Below are 24,898 nucleotides of genomic sequence, written 5' to 3' on the forward strand. Positions count from 1 at the left end.
TGTTTATTAGACTACTAACATGAATTCTGTGGTGTGATTTTGAGATTTTGAGGTAACTGGAAACTTTTAAGTTCATCCCAGAAATGGTTAATAATGATGTGCATCACAGTGCTACCTGTAAAGTCCCTAGTGTGAAAATTTTAGGGAATATCTGGAGTGAGAGACTAAAACTCCATGTGTGTTACAGAATCATTGTGTCAACTAAATGATAACTGAAGCAACAAGGTCAAATGAGACTGAGTATTTTACTGAGGTTTGAGTACAAAGGCTGTTCAGGCTGGGCAAGATTCTTCATCTTCATCACTCAGAGCTTTGCACCCACTTCTGCTCCTTTTTTTTCGCACCTCATGCTTCTTGTTGGGGCTGTGAAGTTTCCAGAAGAGGTTTCAGCCCTGCTTCCTTTCCCCTGTCCATTTGAACACAAGGGAGATGCTCCTGGGTGTGAGGTGGGAGAGGAACGGTGGCGTGTCACTTCGCAGAGAGGCTGGTTGATGCAGCACAGAGGATGGGCCCTGCTCTAAATCCTGGAACTAAACCAGGAGGAAGTCTGTGGATGTCTGCAGTTGCTTTTTTGTCACAATCCTGAGGGCATCCATAGGCCTTATTGTACCTGTCCACCCCATCCTGGGGCCTCCTCCACCTTGTCCGTGGCCCAGGTCCCCATTCCAGCCCAGTCCAACACTGTCAGCCCCTGCCCCAGCCCATAGGGAGCTGTTGACCTACGCTCCTGCAAGATTTTAATTATTTTCTTTGTCTCTCTTGAATCTGCATACTTTTCATAGCTGGAACTTCATGAGAGAGTCATTCCGTACAAGAGGGTTTAGGGATGTCACCTCCTTGGACAAAGTTACACAGGTGATTATTGTGTTCTTCCAAGGATTTCAATGTTAACCACTGCCTTAGAAGGTGCCAGCTTGCTATTTCTACCTTTAGCTGTAGGCATTGGTACAGTTCATGAAACAAGCAAAAGAAAAACCACCCGAATCAAAACAAAACCAAAAAAAAACCCACTAACAAAACAGTGGGAGTTTTCACCACTGTCCTTAAAAAGAGCTGAATCAGGATTGCAAATTCGGTACCATTTTCCAAGATGATGCTTTGAACATGGTAAAGGTCCAGAACATGCAGCCTGGGTAGTGTGGATTATTTGGTCCACACCCTGCAATTCTGGAGGAGGGAGCATTGTGTTAATTAACCATATTTTGTGCAATATTCTTACTACAAGGATTTATGGGTATTTTCTTAATGAATAATTATAATAAGTACTTATTCTTAATTACTGGGATTACACTGCTTTTTCTTCTTTTTTTTTTTTTTTTTTTTACTGTTATTAGTATATTTTGTGAGAACAGCTTAGTTCATGCATTCTTTAAGAAAAAACCTGGATATTGTGTTCCAGCTCTGTGAAGGAAAAGCAGCAGGTTTCAGTGCTAGAGTAAATGAAGTGGAAGATTCTGAAAAAGAAAAGGCCCTCCTCTAGTAAAAAAGATCCCAGGGGCTTTTCTCCTTGGTGAAGACACAGAGATAGAGTTAACAGTATTACATCCTTAAACACATGCACAGCACTCATTCTCTGCTCTAGTTCCAGTCACTCTGCTTCTTATACCTAGCTATACATTTATCCCCAGTGCTAGCGTGGGGAACGAAAGTACCCCTAAGAGGTTTTGGAGCCCAAATCCAGACATTTAGCAGATTCAGAAAAGTTAGGAGGTTAGTCACTTCAGCTCCCCCCCTGCAGTTTATAGAAAGCAGAAAAGAACTAAAGTTGCAAAGATTTGAATTGCTTCTCCAGCTTCCTGACTTCCTCCAAAGAGCAGAGAGATTAATTTAGCTAAACTAGTGATGCTTGGAGGACCTGGGGTACGTTTAACCACTATTTAGACATCACAAGCATCCTAAAAAACTATGTTTACCTAAGGCCTCTAGGGGTCTGTTGATACTGCCAAATAAAAAGGGATCGGAACCAAGTGTCACTGATTGTCCTATACCAACAGTGTTAGAGCTAGTTGTACTGGTTCAAAACAGTTAAGGAACTGTTGCACTGAGAAGTGCTAAACATAGACAGTCAGTGCGCACAGTCAATGTTCCGGCTACCCTTCTCTCTATAGACACACTGGTCTTGTTGCCTGAGTTTCTTCTGTCCCAATGTCCACACTCAAAACTGCTGAGTCTTAAGCTTGGTGAATCAGGTAGGAGACGGCCAGCAATATCCGATCCTCTTGGCGTCCCCTGAGCAGCACTGTCACAAAAGACAGTCTGTTATTCAGAGGTAGGTGGGGATGGGTGAATTGATTCAAATCTTGAAATAGAGGTGTTCTTGACTACAGTCCCACTTATGACAAGCAACTACCTGTGGAGAAGTCCATCTCCACAGCTGAGAGTTCATGCTTAAACATCCTATCTTGAATGAGGCATGTATCTAACCTTTCTTCTGTCTTTCTTGCTTGGGTAAGTTATGCAGCTTTTCTCTTGTGTGTATTTATATGAGAGACACATAGTTCACGCTAGGAACTACAGTTGGGGTTGTTTAGCATGGAGAAGAGAAGGCTCCGGGGAGACTTTACAGCAGCCTTCCAGTACTTAAAGTGGGTATATAAGAAAGATGGGGACAAAATTTTTAGCAGGGCCTGATAGGACAAGGGGTAATGGTTTTAAACTAAAGGAGGATAGATTTAGATTAGACATAAGGAAGACATTTTTTACAATGAGGGTGATGAAACACTGGAACAGGTTGCCCCAAGAGGTGATAGAGGCCCCATCCCTGGAAACATTCAAGGTCAGGCTGGATGGGGCTCTGAGCAACCTGATCTAGTTGAAGATGTCCCTGGTCATTGCAGGGGGGTTGGACTAGATGACCTTTAAAGGTCCCTTCCAACCCAAACTATTCGAGATTTTATGAGACATGACATGTTAAACACGGGTTTGTAGGATTGCAACACTTGAGTGTCTTTGAAAGTATGGAGTAGAGCAACTTGTCACTCAGGAGATCTGTGGAAAAGCTGGAATTTAATCAGGTCTCCCACAGTATAGGGAAGCCTATAAGGAAGTTCCTTTTCCTCCTCAAACTGGCCAATTCTGTACCTTCTTTTGTGCCTCACACTACCACTCTCTTCCTTCTTTAGTGCTTCTTGATCCTTCAGATGCTTGTTAGATATTTCTGGGATCAGAGTAAGAAACAAAGTATTGGGCACCATGGAGCTCAAAGGCAAGATGATGGCAAGTGGAAGAAGATATTCTAGTGGGAAAAGTCCAGAGGATATTTTGTGTAGCCAGGGTCTGAAAGAGCTTCTGGTGATCCTGTCACCACATTTCATTATTAATGTCCATGCTATATTTATAGCATCCTTCTCCTTAGGGACTGGTAAAGCAGTCAGTTATCTTGGCCAGAAATCCTGAGATCCTTTTCAGGAATTAAAACTAGGGGAAACAAGACTATGTGAACTCTAAGCGATTCACTGAGGTCAGTGAAAATAAGTAACAAAACATTCCTGTAGGGAGGCAAAGAGGACAAGGGGATTATTACTGCAGCACAAAAGAGAATAAGGAAAATATTAGGAAAATATTCTATTATGCAGAAAGAATTACTTTGGATAAAGCCAGATTTCTATGTAGAAAGAAACCTAAAAATTTGGGGATGATAGGTAAAGACAATATTAATAGCTATGAGTAAGGGAGAAAACATGATTAGCAGGGTACAGAAAGAGAGCTATTAGTCATATAGAAGAAGGATCTATTTAAAATCAAAGTTCTTTTGACTTTAAACATTTAAATAATGGTGGAAAATAGATCAACAAATTGAAAAAATAAAAGCTGATGGGAATTACTTGTAAATATTAATGGCTCATTTGAAGGCTACCAGAATACTTCATGAATACTGCACTCGATTTTATAGAGTTTTTCTCTTCCCCTTCTAAGAAAATCTAAATAGGAAATGAGCTTTAAAATTCATCACAAAAGCCACACTCTTAGATCCTTGAGGCTCTTGACTATTTGTATCTGTGAGCCCCTCAAAAAAAAACCTGTAACAGTGAAAAGCTTCACTCTACTATTAAGCATCCCATATGGCTCTGTTTTGTAATTCCAGAATCAAATGAGATATTCAAACAAGTAGCATGCTCAACTTTCATTCAACTGTGTTCATGAAGAAACTTTGTGACTCATTTAATTAATCCACTCAGTTTGAATACACCCGTGGGGTGGTGCAACTCCCCAGCCTTCAGGCCACTTGGGACTTAACGTGATCTCCCTCCCAGCCTGGGCCACAGAACAACACAATGGACCAGAATGTAACAGAATGGTCTAACGTGAAAGAAAGAAAAGTAGAAAGCAACAGACCAAGAACACAATAGTGTGCCTGATCCCCATGGCTCCTACTGTTTGAAGATAATAACTATAATCGATCCCTCCTGACACCATATGGATCGTGGACACAGAAGGGGGGAATACCAGGACCCCAAGATCTAGCAGGCCCTGGGGTTGTGTAACTATCATCCGAGTTGCGCCAGTACCTGGCAAAAGTCAATTGTCTCGGATCCTAGAAGTAGCGATTCTAGTAAAAACCCTTTGAGCTCTTCTGGATCACAGCGGGCTGTGGCCAGTAACCCCCCTGAGTTGAGATACCTCTCATGCTGACACCTTGAGGCCAGGGCAGGAGAAGACCCTTCTCAAGCCTCGACTATCACCTGTTGAGGAACACTGATGCATCATGAGTATTTACCTTAAATCTGAGAAAGGGAAATTTTAACTATAGGCTAGTCTTTCTCTCTTATCCACCTCTTACATACACATTAGCTTTATGGATGCGGATGTTCTTCTGTCCATCCGTGCACATGTAGGATCTAAAAGCAGTACCTTTGCGCTTGCTAGCGTTGCCAGCTAGTAAGAAATTCCCAGAGACTTGTTTATGTGTGTGTGCGCACGCACTTATATGCTTTGCTTAGAGAGATATATGTATAAGTACTGATTTGTGATTTGTACCTTTACACATAAGTATATGTATTGATTCGGGATGCCTTCAAGTAAGTTAGTGTGAATCTTGCCATCTTCGAATCTGTAACTAAGTCGCCATTCAATTATTTTGTTTACTTACTTTGTAAACACCTAAACCAATTAATAAGTGCAGCTAAAATTTAACCTTTCAATCTACCTTACATCATTAATAAATTTTGAATCACTGCTAAATCATAACCATGTCAAATATTTTCATCTGTGATAATCTGTCACAGTTTTTAGGGGTGGAGATTCCTTATGCACTACATACCTGAAAAGTGGCGCACCTACACAACAAGCAAACATTGGAGTGCCAAGCTGCTAGCAGCAATCAGAACATCTGTATACAAGACCTACCCTGCCAAATGTTTGTATCTTGTAATTTCTTCAGTCAAACTACTCTTCAGACTACCCCAAAGTGAGATGAGTTGAAATAAGAGAAGGATGCCTGCAGAAGAAATAAATTCTCTGCAGTGGGACAAGTGAGAATTTCATAAAGATTATCTTGTTATCTACTTTCTCCTGCTTGCCCGTAGAACTGCTGCTCTGTTCTGCTGCACTGTGACATTTTACTTGTCATAGCTGGGACAGGATCATAAATGAAAAACAGAAAGCTCATTTTACTCAGTTTAATTTCAGGCTCCAGGATTGAATCACTCAGATGTAAAATCAGATTCCTTGGTATTACGTGAAATGCCTGATTTTCATAAGGATGTAAAAACAAAAGAATTAGATCAAACTAAATGTCCACCCTACCCCAAACACTACACAAATAGGAAATGCCTACAGAATAGTGTAAGAAGAGAAAAAATTTCTCTTGAGTAATCCCCCAGCCTATAGCAGGCTATAGTTTACTGACAAAGAGGTTTTTGTCCTAAACAGCTTTAAATAGGTGGTTTTTTTCCCCAGGAATCCTTTTCTGTTACTTTCTGAACCCAAGTAAATTAATAGCAGCAGATAATTCTGTAGCTTAACTGTGTAAAGGCACACCTCCATTTCTTTTGCATGTGTTTTTGCCTTTTTGTTTTGGGTTTGGGTTTTTTTTGGTGTGTTTTGTTTTGGGTTTTTTATTCCACTCTAAGTGGTAATACATTTAATTCCTTTAACAGAAGAAAGAACAATTCACTTCTATTATACTATTTGCAAAACTCTGTCGTGTCTTACTTCAGCAGACTATCTTGCAGAATAAAGAATCCAATACAGTTGCCAACGTTATGTTTGATATTCTGTTATTCAGAGAATATTCTCATGGAACTGCCTATTCTGTCCAAAATCCCTCATCACTCGGATTCCTGACTGATAAGAGCTCAGAACTCCAGCAAATTTAGGACTGTTTCCTTCTATGTACATAGCTTCAGTTGTATTCTCAGAAAAAATTATTGCGCAGTCATTTAATGTCATAAGACTTTTCTGTGATTCTTCAAACTCAGTTTTCATATAGCTGAATAACTTCTTATTATCACTAAACTTGTCATTTCGTTATTCCTCCTCTTTGCCTAACCTTTAAAATTTTGCTGACCTCATGAGCCCCAGCACTCATCTCTGCAGAATTCCCCTGCTGATCTCCCAGCTTTGTTAAAATCATTAAAAAACCCTGTTTACTTCCTCTTGCCATCTGTTGCCTGTCTTTTGTGCAGGCCTTCATTCATTAAGGGATTTTCCTTCTCATGCTTTGCCACTTTGGTTTCTTCAGGAACATTTGATGGATGATTTTGTTGAACAATTTTTTCAAACTGAAATGACTGCATACACAGGATTTCCCATACCAACTTTTGCTCAATTCTTCAAAGAAAACTCTGAGGCATAACTTTTCTTGACAAAGGGGAAGCCTTTATTAACTCTTCTCTGGTATTTACCTATTTTCTTGAGTTATGTTAGGACAGGATTCACATCACCTCCCAGCTTCAAGTTAACAAAGAACTTTTCTGATGTCCTGGTTTGAGGTAAAATAAAACCAATTTTCTTTTCAGTGATTTTATCTTTTAGCTAAGCGTCTTCTAACTAACTGAACTCTCTGAAATTAATGGCGTATTTTTCAGACAGTATCTGCTTCCAGAGTGGTAAGGCCTTGTTTATAGTGAATACCAAGGAATGGTATGCAGAGGGGCTCCTATTGCTATAACAACCAAGCTAACTTAGTTATGTGCCCCCTTGGAGGGTTGGAAGAGCGTAGAGGGGTTGCAACTGTGGGGAGGAGCAGACAGGACAGGTGATGCAAAACTGACCAACGGGGTATTCCATCCCATCGACATGATGCTCAGTATAAAAGCTAAGTGATCAAAGGGGTCAGCCTCTTTCTTCAGCTGCCGGTGTCCAAGGAGGACTTTGTCTGTTTGTCTGCCTTTGATCCCGATCCATGTGTTCCTGAATCCAGTTCCTGAGTTCAGCTCCCGTCCATCACTGAGTCCAATCTGGGACTTTCCCAGTGCCTGCCAGAGACGTGATCATCATCCTGGGAGCTCAAAACTGGTTTTGTATGTATTTCATTATTTTCTTATTAATGATATTATCTTTTCTTTTTATTATTTTATTGTTTATATTTCATTAAAGTAGTTTAGTTTCTTTTAAACTCATAAGTCTCTCTTTCTCCTCTCACTTGGGAGAGAAGTTAGAGCATCTGTCATTCATCTCAGTGGCCAGTCCAGCCCAAACCATGACATCTGAGTACTAAGTAAGATTAGTGTCAGGCCATTGGGTTACATGATACTTGCGTATGGACCTGGAAGACTGGATATTTAAAAACATGGTCAATCTTCTGGAAACAATTCAAACCATGTAACAATTGAAATAAAGTTCCTCTCAACTTCAGCTACTCAAATTTTAGGTAAGAAGTTAGAAGAAGGAACAGAAGCAGTCCCAGAGGCATAGGGTTATTGTTGCGTGAAAAGGGGCCAAGCGGTTTTGGCAGAAGATAAATCCCCTTGTGTTCTAACACTCCTCACCAAGGTGGGAGGCCAGGTGCGGCTAGGTTTAAATTCTGAGTGATGCCCAATTCAGCACTATCAGTCCAATCGCGTTTAATATGTATTAAACTATTATGATTTGGATACACTAATAGTGGACTGCACCTTCAGTCTAGTCGTGCTCATGAACTAGCACGGCCACTCTCAAGTCCTTGGTCGCGTTCAGTGAGAAACCGAAATGACTAGCTACTTAAACAGTGCAGTTTATTTAAACAACAGATATACAGGTTCTTAGGATTGCCGGTGATAAATACACGGTCTGCAAAGCATGTGCAAATAAAGATATTGTTAAGTATACCAAATGCGTGACAAAATTATGAACGATACAGCCTGGCTATAAATGTAGGGTAGAGATTCTCTAGAGAAATTTCTAAGTCCCCGAGAAAGCACTCGGTATAATCGAAGTCTTACCCAAAGGCGTCCCTATGGGGGGGAAGAAAGGCTCAGCCCGTCGACTGATCCCGGAAATCAGCGATGGAATTCTTTGCGATGGTGTCTTCCCTGGCATCCCCTCTCTCTCGGGCTATTTTTATATTATTTTTTATCTTCAAAGTGGAGTTTGAGTGACTTTAGTCATATGTACTTTTATTATGATTAATGTACTCAAGGAGGGGTGTTCGCACTTCTGGGGCAGATAGTCTCCGGGATGGAGGTGTGTTTTGGTACATTGTAGTGAGCAAAGTTCGCACAGAGGACAGCATTTCATCAACATTTGACGAAATGTTGGCTTGGGTAGCGTGTAGGCCGCTTATCTGTTCCGTAGTACCATCTCATCCCCATATCTGCTATTTGTCACAAGGGAAGGCCACGGAACGAGCGCGTTCCATTCCATCCCTCGTAGTTTCGCAAACAACCTTGTACAGGGAATTGCAGATGTTGCATTCTTTGCGTGCCAGCTGCGGCTGCATTCCACCTCAGAAGCCTCTTGACTCCATGACTTTCCTTAATGTGTGAACAATGCTGTACTGTTGTATTCTTGGCCAATTTAGTAATTATTCCACAGTTATAAATGAAATTTTGATGCTTTCAGGCTCCAGAACAGGCGGTAGGAGTGGGATTCATTGTGATGGCATATACACCTTAGTGAATGGGATGAACCAAAGCCCGGGTGCCGTCTTGCTGTGCTCTTGGAAAAAGTACTTTCCTTTTGTGTAGAAGCCTGGTGGCTAAGCATGTAATGTTAAAGACTGGAGATCAAAGTTCAGATTCTTTCTCAGCCTGTCCCATTTCTCTTCTTTGCTGTCCAAAATATCATGCTGTAGAACAGCAGAGGGGAAGTTGGGACTTAATCGTCATACAACCAAGTCAAAATATTCTGAAGACAAGAATCCAAGATTTTAGAATAACTGTGAAGTTCACCTTGGCAGAAGGCATGGTTACTAACAGGAGATGACTGCCTATTTTTATCACCTTATCAAACCTTTCCAAGTTTTGCGTTGCTGTGGGTTTCCTTCCTTCTTAAGTTTTCTATGCAGCCCTTCCCTTTCAGTTTTCTGTTCATAGCAGCTGTCTTCTTTGGCTGTAAAACCACTCCGCTTACGTGTAAAGGTTGAGGATTCTTGCATTTTTTTTTGATGAAAGTTTTATTAAGGTCTATGCCTGTATGTCTATGTTACTCTAATAATGGTAAAGTGCAGTAATTTCCAGTTGAAATTGTTATATCTTACTTTGTAGCTGGGCCTCTCCTCTGCACCTTTTACTCTTTCCTTCCTCCCTTCTACCTGCCTGTCTGAACTGGTGCCCAGTAGCACTTCTGTGGTTTGAAATGTGCCCTGTATTTCCTGCGGTGCTGGTGCACTTTCACAGAATATTACTCATCTCCACAGGGAAACTGAGAACCTGGCAGATGCCACCAACTAGAAGAGCTCTACTCAGTGATTCTAATTGCAGCTCTAAAGTTAAGATTTGTTGCTTCTGCTTGCTTTTGGTTGTTGGTAAAATTACTATAATCATTGTATCTCACTGATTTAAAATAGAACAACATTATCTTAATCCTCTACTTGTATAATTTGGACTGAATTCTAAACACTGGATTAATCCTCTACTGTTTTGATTTATTTCTAAGACCAGAACTTCAAAAGAAAAATATTCAAGAGCTTTTCTGCACTGTATTTTTAACACCTTCTACTCTATGTAAAGCAGAATAAGCTAAAAACTCTTTACATTGACATGGAATACTGTAGGAAAACACCTAACTGGCTCAGACAGAGAATTTTTCTGTTAATCATTTGTGATCGATTTTTTCCAGGCTATGTTTCAGTTCTGAGAGACTTTGAACACTTTTTATTGTATCCTTTCTCAGATAAACTCCTGTTTCCAGAAAGGATTTCAGGACTTTGCCTTACAATTGATCTTTTAAATAAATAAGGTGAGGACTTGTTTAAGTGCATTAATTTGATATTTTGACTGAATCGGAGGAGTCCCAATCCCTTACTCACTGCACTAGGTGTTGGACTTGCTATTATGGATTGAAACTTCTGCCACAACAAAAAGTATTTTTCTACACTCAAGGGACACAAGGACATATTGGTATATTTCTCAAAAGGTGATTGTATTTATTGCACTGGTTTTGGTCTATACAAACAGGGTTTATGGGCTTACTTGGATTTTGGTTTGAATAATTTAGCATAGAAATCGCAACTTAGACACCCCAAATAAAAATATTAATTTCACCAATTGCCCTCAGCTCTTGCTGAAGTAAAAAAGTGCCTAGCTTCTCTTTACCAATCACACCTGAATACAGAACTGACTCTTCACAGCTGAGCTTTCAGCTTTCTTCAAACATAAATAAAGTACAGAGAACAGCTAAATGCCACTTCTCACCTCCACATCTGAGCTCATTAACTCATATGTATTCAGAGCTGACCCCAGCTGCAGATAAACAAAACCTCAAACTGTGTTGGAGCACCCAATTAACATTAACTCTTCACAATGACTATGAGAGAGAAAGAATTTATTAAACCTGGTTTTGTTCCTGTCTGCTCAGCCTCACTTACCCCACCGGTTTCTTCCTCACAGCTATCAGGACAGCAATCGTTTAAAGCAGGCATGTTAAAGTGGGAGGGAAGGAAGGATGGATGGGATTTGCAGTCATCAGTCAGAGCTGTCAGTTCAGACCCACTTTTCTATTTAGTTGAAAGTATAACTTGGGATGTGAGGAGAAACGGTTTATGCAATGTGGAAACTTTGGAGCATAGTAACGTATTTAAAGCTGTTGAGCAGTTCAGATAAACCTTGTTTTAATTAAACAAATAGAATAGGAGAGTTTGAAAAAAGTAATGATGAAAGTGGCATGTCATGGAAAAAAAAGGTACTTCTGGAAGCTCTCATGACATCACAAAAATACTATAACTTCAAAATCACACTCATTCCCATCTACCTTAGCAAAACACCAGCTTTTACAATGAAAATACACATGTACCTATTTATACATGGATGGAGAATATACACGTACCTATTTACACATGGATGCAAACTAATCCTTTTGAGACAGTTGCAAACAGTTGTATTATGACCAAAATTAGGAGGAACTGCCTTGTGATAATATATCTATGAATACACTTGCTTAATTAAAGTATAAGTAAATACTTCTTGAAAGCAGTTTTTATTGCTATTAGAAGGGCTTTTTCCACATACAAACACAGCCTGCGCTGAAGATGTTTGATTTCAGCTACTGTGTTTATAGGTTTGTTTTTCCATCAAGCCTTTGACAGCTATTGAATTGCTCCTTTTAAGTAGGACTATGTTAAATCACCTACACGGTTTGAAGTAATTACTGATTTAGGCAGCAATTGCAAGTGACAGAATTTCTAATTGCTAGATGGATGACAAGACGCTAGATATAGGCAATGCACAAAAAAACAATTGAGAAATCCTCCCTCTCACTTGATCTCATCTGAACAACCAAGACAAGGTCAGGCCTGTCTGCTTCATGATCAAGGCCGGCCTTCCTTGTTTTGTTCACGTACTTCTCTGTGTGGAGAAACCATGTGACACTGGGGAATCACCAACTGAACATTTTCCTCATAAGCAATGTTTTTTAATTTGATTTAATTAACTCACTTTTATTCAAAACAGTTTAAAAGAATAACTGTTGCCTTAGATGCTATTGAGATCGTTGCAATCTCCAGAACATTTTAGTACGTTTTCGGTTAGATTATTGCCAGAAAATCAATCTTAGAAGGTTAGAAGAATCAGAAATACTAATCCATCAAAACAAGGCTGTTTATAGAACCTTTATTATAACAATTTCCTGCATTTGTGTGATTAGAAAACTGTAGGAAAAGCAGTTCATTTTCAAGGACGTTCAGAAGTGGTTTCCAAAAGTCTTCTGAGTAAATAAACAAAAGTTGAGACACAGAACCCTCCACTGAAATGTAATAGATCTTCAGTGAAACCAAAGGAGGGAATCTGTGTCTCCAGGCACTTTATGGAAGTCTGTATTAATGTATTTTAAGTAATCACATATGCCTTATTTAAGAACTGCTAACACAGCACTGACTCTTGTCATTCCTTTTTTATTTCTTTACAAACACACTGTAAAAGTTGGATTCCTTTCTGTGTATAGTTCTTAAATTATTACCACTCTGTTTGTTAGAGTTACGGAAAATAGGAAATCTAGTTGAAAAATGTTTGCTCTCAGTAATTACGTAATAATAATATACTTCAATATTTAAAACATGGTTACTAGAGTTTCCCTAAGTGTTGATAAAAATTGGAAATTTTCAACACACGCAATCTCACCACAGTCCCCCAGGAATAATAAATTAACCTTCCTAGAATTAGGAGACTGGTTTCACTGCAAAAAGTATTTTTTTTCTTAATTTTTTTTGCTATAGCTATAGTAACTAGAAACTTTTTTTCAGAAATGAAATCCGAGATACTCATACTAGCACTTACACTTGACTCTGTAAAAAGGTGTTTAACAATACCAAACATGAGTTTGGCACAATAAAATGATGATCCTATTGGGTAATGCTGATTTCATGAAAGTCAAAGTTATCTGAAGTGTTTCTGTTGGTTTACTGTTTCGTATGTCCACAACAATATTTTTATTCTTTTTCTGTATAGGGTTTACGTGACAAGGATTTAGTAACTAGGGCTGGGGAGGCTGTAGGGGTGGCTTCTGTGAGAAAACACCAGAGGTATCCCATGTCCCAGGAGAGCCAGTTGCAGCTGTCTCCAAGATGGACCTGTTTCTGGCCAAAGCTGAGCCAGTCAGTGACGTTGGTAGCTGTGATAACATATTTTAAAAAGGGTAAAAAAATAAGCTGTGCAACAGCTGTGAGAGAAAGGATAGAGAGTATGTGAGAGCAATGACTCTGCAGACACCAAGGTCAGTGAAGGAGGAGAGGGAGGAGGTGCTCCAGGCGCCAGAGCAGAGATTCTCCTGCAGCCCTTGAGGAAGACCATGGTGAGGCAGGCTGTTCCCCTTCAGCCCATGGAAGTCCATGGTGGAGCAAGTGAATGTGTCCAAAGGAGGCTGTGACCCTGCAGAGAGGCCATGCTGGAGCAGGCTCCTGGCAGGACCCGTGGCCTGTGGAGAGAGGACCCCACGCTGGAGCAAGTATTCTGGCAGGAGCTGTGGCCCCATGGGGGACCCACGCTGGAGCAGTCCTCTCTTGAGTGACTGTACTCTATGGAAAGGACTCACGCTACAGCAGTTGTGAAGAGCTGCAGCCTGTGCGAAGGACCCATGGTGGGGAAGCTCATGAAGGACTGTTTCCCATGGGAGGGACCACACAATGGAGCAGGGGAAGAGTGTGAGGCGGATTTAGTGTCAGAGCTGAAGTGCTGTGAATGGACTGCATCTCTCATTGCCCATCCCCCTGTGCCACTCAGGGGCAGGAGGCAGAAGGGTTGGGAGTGAAGTTGAGCCTGGGAGGACGCAGAGAGGAGAAAGTTGGTTTTAGATTTGTTCTTATTTCTCATTATTCTCCTCTGTTTAATTGGCAATAAATTAAATTAATTTCCCTGAGATGTGCCTGTTTTGCCCGTGACGATGATTGGTAAGTGATCTCCATGTCCTTATCTCAACCCATGAGCTTTTCATTGTATTTTCTTCCCCTGTCCAGTTGAGGAGGGGGAGTGATAGGGCAGCTTGGTGGGCACCTGGCAGCCAGCCAAAGACAAACTACCACACTTCCTTAGTTTTTTATTTTCTAGTATCTTTCTTGAATTTTTACTTTTCTCCTAATTTCCTTTCACAACATAGTCATGCTTGAAGATTGTTAGTCTATTTGCTGTAAAGTCCCTTGAGGCTTTTCAGATAGTCCTTAAGTCTGGTTCTCCCTTATTAACATCAGAGTTTCCTTTACCCTTTTACCTACTTTTTGGAGTTGAAAATTACCTCCCAACTTTCCTACAATTAGGTATTGTTTATACGTGCCTGGAAAAAAATGATTAAAAGTGTAAAGAGAAGCCAAGTATCTTTGGGCTACTGGCCTCTGAATAGTCATTCTTGGCACTTATTTAAGTATGACTTGTGCAACGTCAAGATCTGTCTCAATCCCAATATGTTTTTTGCTCTTGACTTCTTGCTTTCCGGCATCGCATCAGCTGCTGTTCTTCCCACAATTACTGCCAGAGCCATTAGAGACCCAAAGTGCACGTGTGGTTCCAAGTCCTTGCAAAGTGCAAGAAACATTCTTGTGACATTTTGTTCAGTATCTTCCTAATTTAACAAGGATAAGTGTCTGTTACAGCTGCCCAGTAGGGCAGATAGTCTTGGGCACACGATACAGACATTTCTATTCTTCACATCAGAGTCTGCATTCTGGCTCTGATAATAATGCAAACACCAGAGGAATTTGAATGCAAGTTGTTATTTGGGCTTCTCATTAATTAGAAAATATGCTTATTTCATAAAGGAAAAATTCATTTAGCTCTTTAATTCTGCAAACATTAAATAAAAGAATGTTTATTCAAGTTATAAATAGATCAAATTCCTAATGCTGGTCAATTCATAGGGGAATGGTCCCTCAAGGAAGCAAGAACAGTCGAGGCATTTGTGTACCTTGTTAAAGGAGCCTTTATTTCAGAAATGTAGTGACCAGATCGGTGAAGCTTAAAAATGGTATATAAAAGCTTAAAAGATAAAAGTTGTAAATCGTAAATTCACATATTAATGATATCCTCTGATGATATACCTGTTACCTGATTTTTAAAACAGTGTATTTTGAGTGGCCTTATTTGTTTAGAGTATGTCTTCTACTGAGTTTAGCTTCAGATGCAAAGGTTGTGAAGCTGGTCATGAGCTATTCAATGAGATCTCTATGAAAAATTTAGTTTTCTTGAATTTGACGTTGGTTTCTCATTTTCGGCAGAAGAAAAAAAAGCTAAGTTCCTGTTCTTTGAGAGAGCAGCCTGTTGCCTGAATTGTGATATTATGCCTTGTACTTGTGCTTGCTAAAGTAGAAAGGAACTGTTTGTCAGTCCTTTGTAAAGCCTATGGCTTTACTTGCTGCACCTTCATATGCCCTTGAAGATACATTTTCTAAATCAAGAACTCCCAGACAGACATGTTCCAAGTCAGGATACGCTGAAACACACGTGGGATGTACTGGAAATCAATGCTCCTTCAAAAGATATAAGCCTTCTATTTTCATCAAATGGTGTTTTACAGACATGACACCTGTGTTTCGAAAATACAAATGAGAGGCCAAAGAAATGAAAACTAATTAGGGTCTGATGAGATGAAAAACAAATGTTAAGAATCTTTCCAGTAGGAGAGGAGATAAGCACTGTGAGGGTCCTGCTGAGTACACTCCAGCTGACTCTGATGGGCAAAGTTCTGGGCTATATGGCTAAAAAAGTGACAGAAAGACTTTTTGCTTCTGTTTTAAGGGATAGCAAAGAACTATCCAGCTGAGAAATCCAGATCTGAGATTTATATTTTTTTGATGATTAAAAAAATTGCTATTTGGTAAGATTGAAATAATGTAAAACAACAATTTTCTTTTTCACTGTGAAGACACTGTGTAAACAAACACAACACTTCAATTTTTTAAGTTACCAACAATTTTTTAAGTTACCAACAATTTTTTATTTTAAAAGTTTTTTTGGCAATGCTAATCTCTCTGTTTTGTGGAACATGGTAATTTCAACTAAAAGGGATCTAATTTTCCAAAGGACAAATAGCAGACTTCACAAATCAGCTACGTAAATTTGAAGGCATTGAGTATAATTTGTGACTTCTAAAGAAGACATTTTTAGGATTCATGTACATTAGGATATTGCAGTGTTCAGTTTACAGAAATAAAGCAGAGATGCTGTTTTCAGCCATGCCGAGACTTAAAGAAAATACATGGGAATAAATGGGCCTTATCTCTGAAAAATTGAAGAATAACACAGAACTTCTGATTTTCCACTTCCTTTTATTTATGTAACTACATTACTTCTCTGAAGTAAGTCCTTTTGGATATTTGTGACCTGTCACTTGGTCTGGCCTCTGTTTCTGAATGGCTCTGAATAGGTCCAGGCTCAGTTGGAGAAGAGGACAATTGCTGTCACCAATTCTGGACGTGTAGGCAGCAGGTCTAGGCAACTGGACTAGGAAAAATTCCTACTCTGACTTTTTGCTTTGAGACACCGGAGTTTCCAGTCTCGCCGCCTAGACTCAGCACTGATGCCAGCTCTCCCAGCTTCCCCTCAGGCTCTGCGGCGATTCGCTGTGAACACTCAATTATATGTGTAAGTCTGGCAGGGATGGGTTGTCATTAAACAAGGAGCAATGCCACTTTGTAGTTTCTAAATTCAGACTGACTTTTAACTCTTGAACATGCATGGAAACTATTAACCCTGTATAAATTTCTCTTTGCATTTTTGTTCATGACTTTAGACACTGTCAGGCTCTCTCTATACAGAAAGCAGGTAGAACACTACTTTCGAGGGCTCTGAATCTTTATAAACTCAATTAAAGTCCATTTCTCACGTCAGAGACTGAGCCACTGAACTGCTCAGGAGCTATTTTGATTTTTCATTAAAAAAAATAATCATGCTATCCTACTGTTTTACTTGAAGTGTCATTTACTCATGCAATGTACAGCAAAGACCAGTTCAATGCTGCTTGCTGTGGTAGTTTCTGAAGAGAAATACAATGTACTGCAATATCTCACATCTTTTCTTGTTATTAGAGATGCCACACAGAAAGACATAGGTGTCAAATATTTGTCAGTGTAATACTTTTTCATAAATATCACTCGGTATTGCATGGGTTGTCTAGATTAGTGTGCTCCTTGCTAAAACTTAATATTGAACTAACTTCTGTCTTAATATCTAACTAATTAAGACCCATAATTATTTAATTCATATGATGGCTCCTTTATGTGCTTCTAAAACTGCTTGAAGAAAACCACTGTCTGGGATTCCATCAGCGCTTCATGAAGCTTAGGCACAGAGTGTTTGACAAGTTTTAATTGTTCATTAATTGTGTATTAATTTCATTTTTACTAATTAAAATATGAGTGAATAAAGAATATAAGGATAAATGAGAATAAAAAACTTAATGAATCAGGTAGAATAAAACAATTTCATGTTGCAATTATTTAATAAAGGATTATATGAGCTCTTTCAACTGTGATGAAACTGACCCTGAGCAAGACCCAGGAACAATGCCTACAGGCTGTTTAAATTCAAGTTAGGTCATTGTATCAAGTCTCGCTCACTGCAGTCACTTTTTCAGGATGAAAACAGCAAGTAAATCCCAGAATCAAATAAGTCCCAATTACAAAATGAGGATGAGACCAGGTCAGGTAAAGCATATATTATCATTTTGTTTGTTTCTGCTCCCTTCTAATGCCCCATGAAGTTGAATACAGCTTATTTCCAAAATTCTGAAAATCCTTCAAGATCTTTGGAGTGCATCTTTGCATGCCTTTTTAGGGGTATTGTATAGCTAATACTCCTTTTTTTTTTGCTTAGGAAGAAAGGGGAAACTTCATCTCACACTGGGTAATATTCTGAGCTAAAGTTTTGCAGAGGAGTAGACACTCATGGCAGGTAGCTCATGAGAACTAATTTTAATTTATCGTATGGTAAGGATGAGAGGAGTCAAGTCCTAAAAAGACATATTTTTCCCTGTAGACAATGAAGAGATTTGGGTAGACATTCGGATGTCTACAATGTACACAATGAAATGTGGAAAGGTGAATCCTACCCAGAATGGCAGTTCATTTCTTTCATTCCACAAAATGCATATTGATTCAGAATGCACTAAAGATTTTTCAGAAAAAAAATGCTAAGGTCAGCAGCATGATTTTCATTGGTTTGTGTAATTTATTTATTTATTTAATTGACATCTGTTAACTTTTTACTGAATTTACTGAATTTCACACACAGGAAAGAATGCACTAGCTCAGTTCTCCTAGGGTGCTTGAGGACTACACATCACATTCACAACAGGGAACAACAGCATGAAGATTTCTTGAAGTAAAGTGGAAGATGTCACATATATAGTTAAAGACAGGTTTAAGCGGGATTTTGATCCTTAGGGTTGTAAGATCCAAACAATATATGTTTTCAGGTGATCCAGAAAGATCTGGAAGTGAAATTAGGTGAAGTGTTGAGTTAACACATTTGCATTTGGTCTATACTTTGGAAGTTGGTCTTGTCCTGTCTATAGAATATGTGCTGGGCACATGCCTAGTGCATAATGTGAATTAAACATGAGGTATCAAAATGGTATTTAGATGAGGCATAGTTCTAAAAGTGTGAGTCTATTCATGGATCATAACACAAGGAAGGCTACGTAGAAATGCAGTAACCACATTAAAGAGGGCTGTAGCACCTCAGAAAGCACCTCAGTTTAAGCAATGCACTAAGGGTGGCAATATGCCAAAGAAATAGGTCTATATTACTGCTCCATTCTTTAAGTGAGGAACCTGAATGGTATGAAAAGTATGGCTTGGTTAAGGCTGTGCGGGGAATCATAATGTAGTTTCAAAGGTCTGTATAGGCACAAGTCCTCCCAGCCATATGCATTTCAGTGACACACATGGAAGTTTCCAAGGAAAAGGTGGCATTTTTCAGGGTGTTTGCATGATGGAAAAGGTCAATAGGCAAGATTGCAAGAGTCTGTATGCATGCAAGCATGTATAAGGGCTTAAATATTTGTTGCGTCGAAAATGGAATAGAACGGCACTTAGGGAAGAGGGTCTTTGCATTTCACTTGGGCACAGGAAAGTAAAATATCCACAGGTAAATATGTTCTCATGTTTACTATGCAAGAAAAGATCCTCTCGCAAACCTCACCAATTCACGAGGCAACATATGTCTGTCGTACCAAGATGAAGGTTCTTCTCATTACGTGCAGATGAAGAATCAAAATACTGCTGTCTCCAAATGGCAAAGAAGTTGTCCTTTCCTAGGTTTTTTATAAGCCTAATGGATGAGAGCTCTCTGCCAGGAAAGCTGTTTGAGGCCATAAAAAATCTTCTCCACGGCAGTGGTTTCTTTTTGTTATAAGGAGATTCATACACATTACTTGAATGTGCATGCAGACACTATTTAGGCATGTGTACATTAGAATCACAGATACATTAAAACTAAAGAGGCATGGTAGGTAAACTGATAGATATCAGCTGATAGAGGTCCATGGTGTTTGGTCAAGATACTGGCCACTCTCTTGGGCACGCGGGCTTTGGAAAATACAATGTTCAGTAAGACCTGGAATGTGTTACTGTTGTTAAAATAGTTCTCACACACAGCAGTAGAGCAGAAAAAACTTCCTTCTTGCATGAAGACGCAACGCTGAGACGGGCATTTCCGTCTGCACATCCAAGACCTTTAAAGGTACCGTTCTGGTATGGTCAAAGTTTATCCTCTGAGAGGATGTGGGCAGACAGCCTGATAGCAAGGCTTAGGGAAGGGGGGAGAAGTCCATGTTAGAAGCTGGCAGTTGAGAAAAGGAATTGTGAAAGAAAGACTGGCGAAAAATTAACTAGAAAACCACTAAAAGAGCAGAGTGCAGCATGAAAGGAACAGTTGCCAGAAGCTGAAGAGACTGAGCATTTATATGTCTGTAATCCTGTGGCTGTTCCTACCCAGAAAGTCTTGGGAGTGTCCTGCTGAATCCTCTCCAATACCATTTTGGGAATCTGATAAGTGACTATTGTTACCTTTTGCCTAAAACAGAGAAGCATGAGTATAATTAGATGGAGGGTGTGCACTCTGCCACAAACATGCCTGGGGTGTTTCATGGTGTGATGGCATGTTTACAATTCTGTAATCTTTATCCTATGTAATTTTAAGGATTGTTTTTAAACGCTAAACACTAATGAGTGCCCTGAGTTCTCAAAGCATAAGGAAGAGGTGAAGGATACATCCCATATCCTTTCTAGCTGTTGTGGGATGGAAGGGCGGGCACAGCACTACTGGTTTTGGTAGTCCAGTATGCCTGCTCGGCGACTGAACCCCCCTGACTCTGCGCTCAGAGAAATCTGAGTTGTTCCCAGCCTCATCTCAGATCCTCTCTCTGCCCTGGTGCAGGTAAGTCGAGGACGAGGTTTACTTTTCCTTACCTGGCACACCTGCTTCTTTGTGTATGGGTGAAGCTGCCCAATATTCATTTTCTTAGGAGTGGGAGGGCTTCAAAAAGAGTGCTGAATGACAGCTGGGCAGGGAAAAAGATATGGCAGGAATACCGTGGGCTTTTCTGTTCTGAGGCGTTAGGAAGGAAGACAAAGAAGAAGGCATTACAGGATTAAGGTACAAAACTTAAATTATTATTTATAATTAACCTTTCCAGGTAAGATTCATCTGTGGACCAAAGAGCACCGATAAATCTGGCTTTCAGTTGCAACCAGCTTTTTTATTAACTGGTAGTGTGAGGTTATATACCAGGACTTCAGGCAGAGGGAGAAGAAGGGAAGTAGGAGAAGAAATAAAAAAATATCACGAGAGATTTGGGGAAACTTGTATTTTAATGGCGGGGGACAATGACAGAATGGATGGAAAACTGTAAATTCTGGAAGTGGGAAAAAAAATAGAGGATAATCCAACGTGGGAGGAGACAGACCAGAGGAGATGCTTGGTGGAGGAGTGACTCCTGAGATGATAGGGTGGAAGGTGGGAGAGATATCCAGAGAGCTGGAGGAGGGAGGAGATTCTTGGGGAAGGAAACAGGAGTAAAGGGAAGCACATGTAGAAAAGAAGGCAGAAGGGAAGTCTGGCAACAAGCTGGAGGCTGCAGCTGCGAAAGCCACACAGGAAGCAATCAACGGGACTCCAAGAAGACCAAAGGTAGAACAACAGCATTTACATAAGAGGATAGGTCAGAAAATATCCAGATTAATGGAAATTTCAGGAATATTTTTGTTTCCTTCCTTTCCCTTGTTGCTTCATTTTCTAACTAACTTTAGAGAAGGATAAACTTCATAGAAATCCAGGCAAAGAGACTTATGCCATGGGATGTCTCTTGAGTTAGTACGTGTGGGACGTAGCTTTCTACCTCCTGTCGTACTGACTCACCTCAGGGTCCTGTTAATGCTCTGGGACAGCTTTTATCTTAATTAGAAAAGGCCTTGTCAGACAGGCTGCTCACTGTTGCTATTTGCTGTAACTGTCTGGAAGGAGGTGCCTCAATCTTCTGTTCAAATAAAAAAAAAACAATACAGTGCTTAAAACTTTAATACTTTAATTGTTTTTAAAAAGTACTTTAAGCAGTTCATCACTGCTATGATAAAAGGAATCCAGCGAGGATCCAAAGGACAGGCAGAGGAAGAAATAGCACTGTCACTTGACTCCGATGTTCATTTAGACAATAAAATTCTGAACCAAAGCCTGTGGGAATCATTAGAAGCAGTCCCGTGAATTTGAACAGCTGTGATCCCTTATTCTGGCCTGTCTCTGTGCTTTGTGTAAATATGCATAATAAACCCAAGTCTGAAGAATTATCTCTAGTATGATACTCCTTACCTGGCTTCCAGTGCGTTGTGAGGATTGACTGGGATTAGACTGTGTTTGCAAAGAGTTACTGCAAATAGCAAAGTCAATTAGGCTTGTTCTGGATTGGCGACGGGGACCTGATACATTCCCTCCAAGTGCTGGGCTATGGCAGGGGGTAAGGAGATCAGAGGCAGAGGCTGGTGTTGAAAGGACTTCTTGGAGCTGGTCTTTCTTGCAAAGTGTAAAAGAGTATTATCCTTGTCTTATAATTCCTTATCACTTGAGACAGTTTAGCTATCAAGGAGTTTAAAAGGTCTCTGCAACTTTCTATTTCTTTGTGGCTGATGAAAGATCCTCTGACTCGCAGGGCACTGGGCAGCCGGGGTTGCTGTAGGGTTGCTACAGGGTTGCTACAGCAACTTGATTTTTCTGTGAATAAGGAGCTAATTTAGCAAGCTCTTCTGCAGCTCTCCAGTTCCTGGTGGCAAGAGTAGTGAGAGCAGCTCTCCCTCTGCACAGGTATGTGACCCTGCGCCTGAACTAAATGCAGTTTCTCAGCGCGCAGATGGACTCTGTATTCATTTCTTGTGAGCACACTGTTGCATCCTGCTGCTAGCAAAATGCTCTTACCTGCTAGAATTATTAAAAGCAAGGACTGATGCCGTTCAGCCTCTATTTCTTGTCTGTTTATAACTCTAAGAGACCATTTACTAAAATTTCGAAAGAATACTGATAATCAAATTATTTCACTTGTATATTAATATCTTAATAATATTTAATATATTGCTAATATTTCACTGTACATTTCAATTTAAAATTAATATAGTCACATTTTAAACTGTAACATAAGTATAATAATTTGTGAATCGTTATCTTCCATATAAAGGTCACGGTAAAGGATTATACACATTTGTTATAAAAAATAAATATGAATGAAGAGAAATACCAAGTGTATGGCTGATCATAAAATGTATGTTTTATAAGTGTGTTATAAAAGGCCATCTCAAAATACTGTAGTAATTATTAATTACAGGAAAAGGCATATGTGTGTATTTCTGTGTAGATTTAAAATTTTAATTCATGTCCAGTAAAGATGCTGATGTAACATATCTTAAATTAATTTTGACATGTAATTCCTGAGATCAACTCAGCAGATATAGCATAGTCCTGTAAATACTAATAACTTGTGGTATTTTAGTGATTTGTTTCTCTTTAACAGCGGTTACAACAACTATGATATTAAGTCAGTGATTTATTTTTTACTTGGCAGAACTGTCCTATTCATAAAAAATGTATAGTCCATAGTTGTCTAGTTTGGGGGATTTTTTTCTGTCTTCAAGTGGTACTTCAGAAGCATTTGTATAATTGGCCCAACCAGGAAAATGACCAGAAATGTAGATTTTTTCAGTTAAGTTATTATATTTTGGAACTACTTTTGTGTAACTGATAGTTATATGCGTATTCTGTACCATGGTTTCATTTGAAAGAATAAAGCCATATCTTAGCATCAGAAAATGAGATAAACTGAGAAGTTCAGGGTATCTATTAGTTGCCTGCTTCATTCACTTCTAGTGCACAGAAATCACCACTAGTACTTTTTTCTACTACTCTGTTCTTCATAGTTGTTAACATTTCCTAATTTGCAATACTACTACACAAATTTTCCTCATCTCTCAAGATCTTCAACTGCTGCCAAGGTACCTGTTGTAGCAAGGGTGATTGCATTTTTCAGTTGGAGTTTTGTGTGTGTGTGTTATCTATGTTTTATACTTTCATTGTGGTGATTAAATATCTTCTCAAGAAAAATATTAAAAAAGGAAAAATTCATTTTTTAGTCACACACACAGAGTAGCGCATTAGCACTTAGAATAAAGAAGAGAAAAAGCATCCTATGGTATAGGAAAATTTCTATAATCAAGTTTTTGTATAATAAAATAGTTTAAATAAAGCTTAGCTCACCATACCCATAGGAAAAGGCTACCAAAGGTGAAAAACTCCATGGCAGTCGGTTCACATTTTCTCAAAACTGTCTGCCTATTGCTTCCTCACCCTGGAAGATCCATACAGTCTGTACCTCCTCTGCCAGCTGGAGGGCACAAACCGCTTTTCAAGAGTGTTTCCATTAGCTCTGTGCTGCCACTGCTGTAGTCTCTGAGATTTCCCTTTGAGGGAGAGAGACTGATCGGGAAGGGCTTTGGCCTGTATTAATTCTCCAGATGATTTTCTATGTTGCCCTTACTTTTGGTAGAAAACTTATGTCTCGCTGGCAGGGGCCTGGATGTCCTGATACTACCCCAACTTCTGATTTCGATTGTCGAAGTGGGGCTGGGAACATGGGGTAGGTGAAGTAGTGCTTTCTGCTTGTGTTGACCTGATGAAGAGCAGGGTTTTTTCTGGAAGTAGGCTCACGGTTTGTCTTTAATGCCTTGTGTTTGAGGTGACAAACAGTTGTGGTGAAGATCTTCTGCATGTTGCTCAGACCAAGGACACATCTCCAGGTCTGGAACATGTGAACTGAAAGAAGAGGATGTCAATTATTTGTCAAGTCTTCATCTCTTGAGAAATCACCAAAAGCTGACCTTAAACTTACACTTCATTAATTGGAAAAAGCACCTTTATGTATGCTCTTCTTAATTATTACACCAACCAAATTATGATGTAGCTGGTAGTCAAAAGCTAACGTAAGGACTACCCAGTCATTCATCAAAGCCACTGCCATTGTCCGGGATGATTCACTATGGTGGCTATTTCTCAACCAGGTATTGCAGCGGTGAAGGAGTTTTGAATTACTGTATTATTCTATGACTTCTGAGCCAAGGAGAAGAGTTTTGCAAGAAGTGGAATATATCCAAGTAGGGACAAGATTTATTAAATTTCTCTTGACTTTCAAAAGATGTCAGCTTTCAAAATTTTTCTCCCCTACCATCAAAGCCTCCTCTGTGCCCTCCTTAGGTTTCAGTGAGAAGCGTGTCTAGCATTAATAGACTGACCCAACCCTTTAGGTAACAGATTTTTATAGCTCTTAGCTGCTTCAGCCTCACACAGAAGCCTAAGTTATTATC

This window comes from Rissa tridactyla, chromosome 1, assembly GCF_028500815.1.
Source record: "Rissa tridactyla isolate bRisTri1 chromosome 1, bRisTri1.patW.cur.20221130, whole genome shotgun sequence".
Taxonomy (NCBI): domain Eukaryota; kingdom Metazoa; phylum Chordata; class Aves; order Charadriiformes; family Laridae; genus Rissa; species Rissa tridactyla.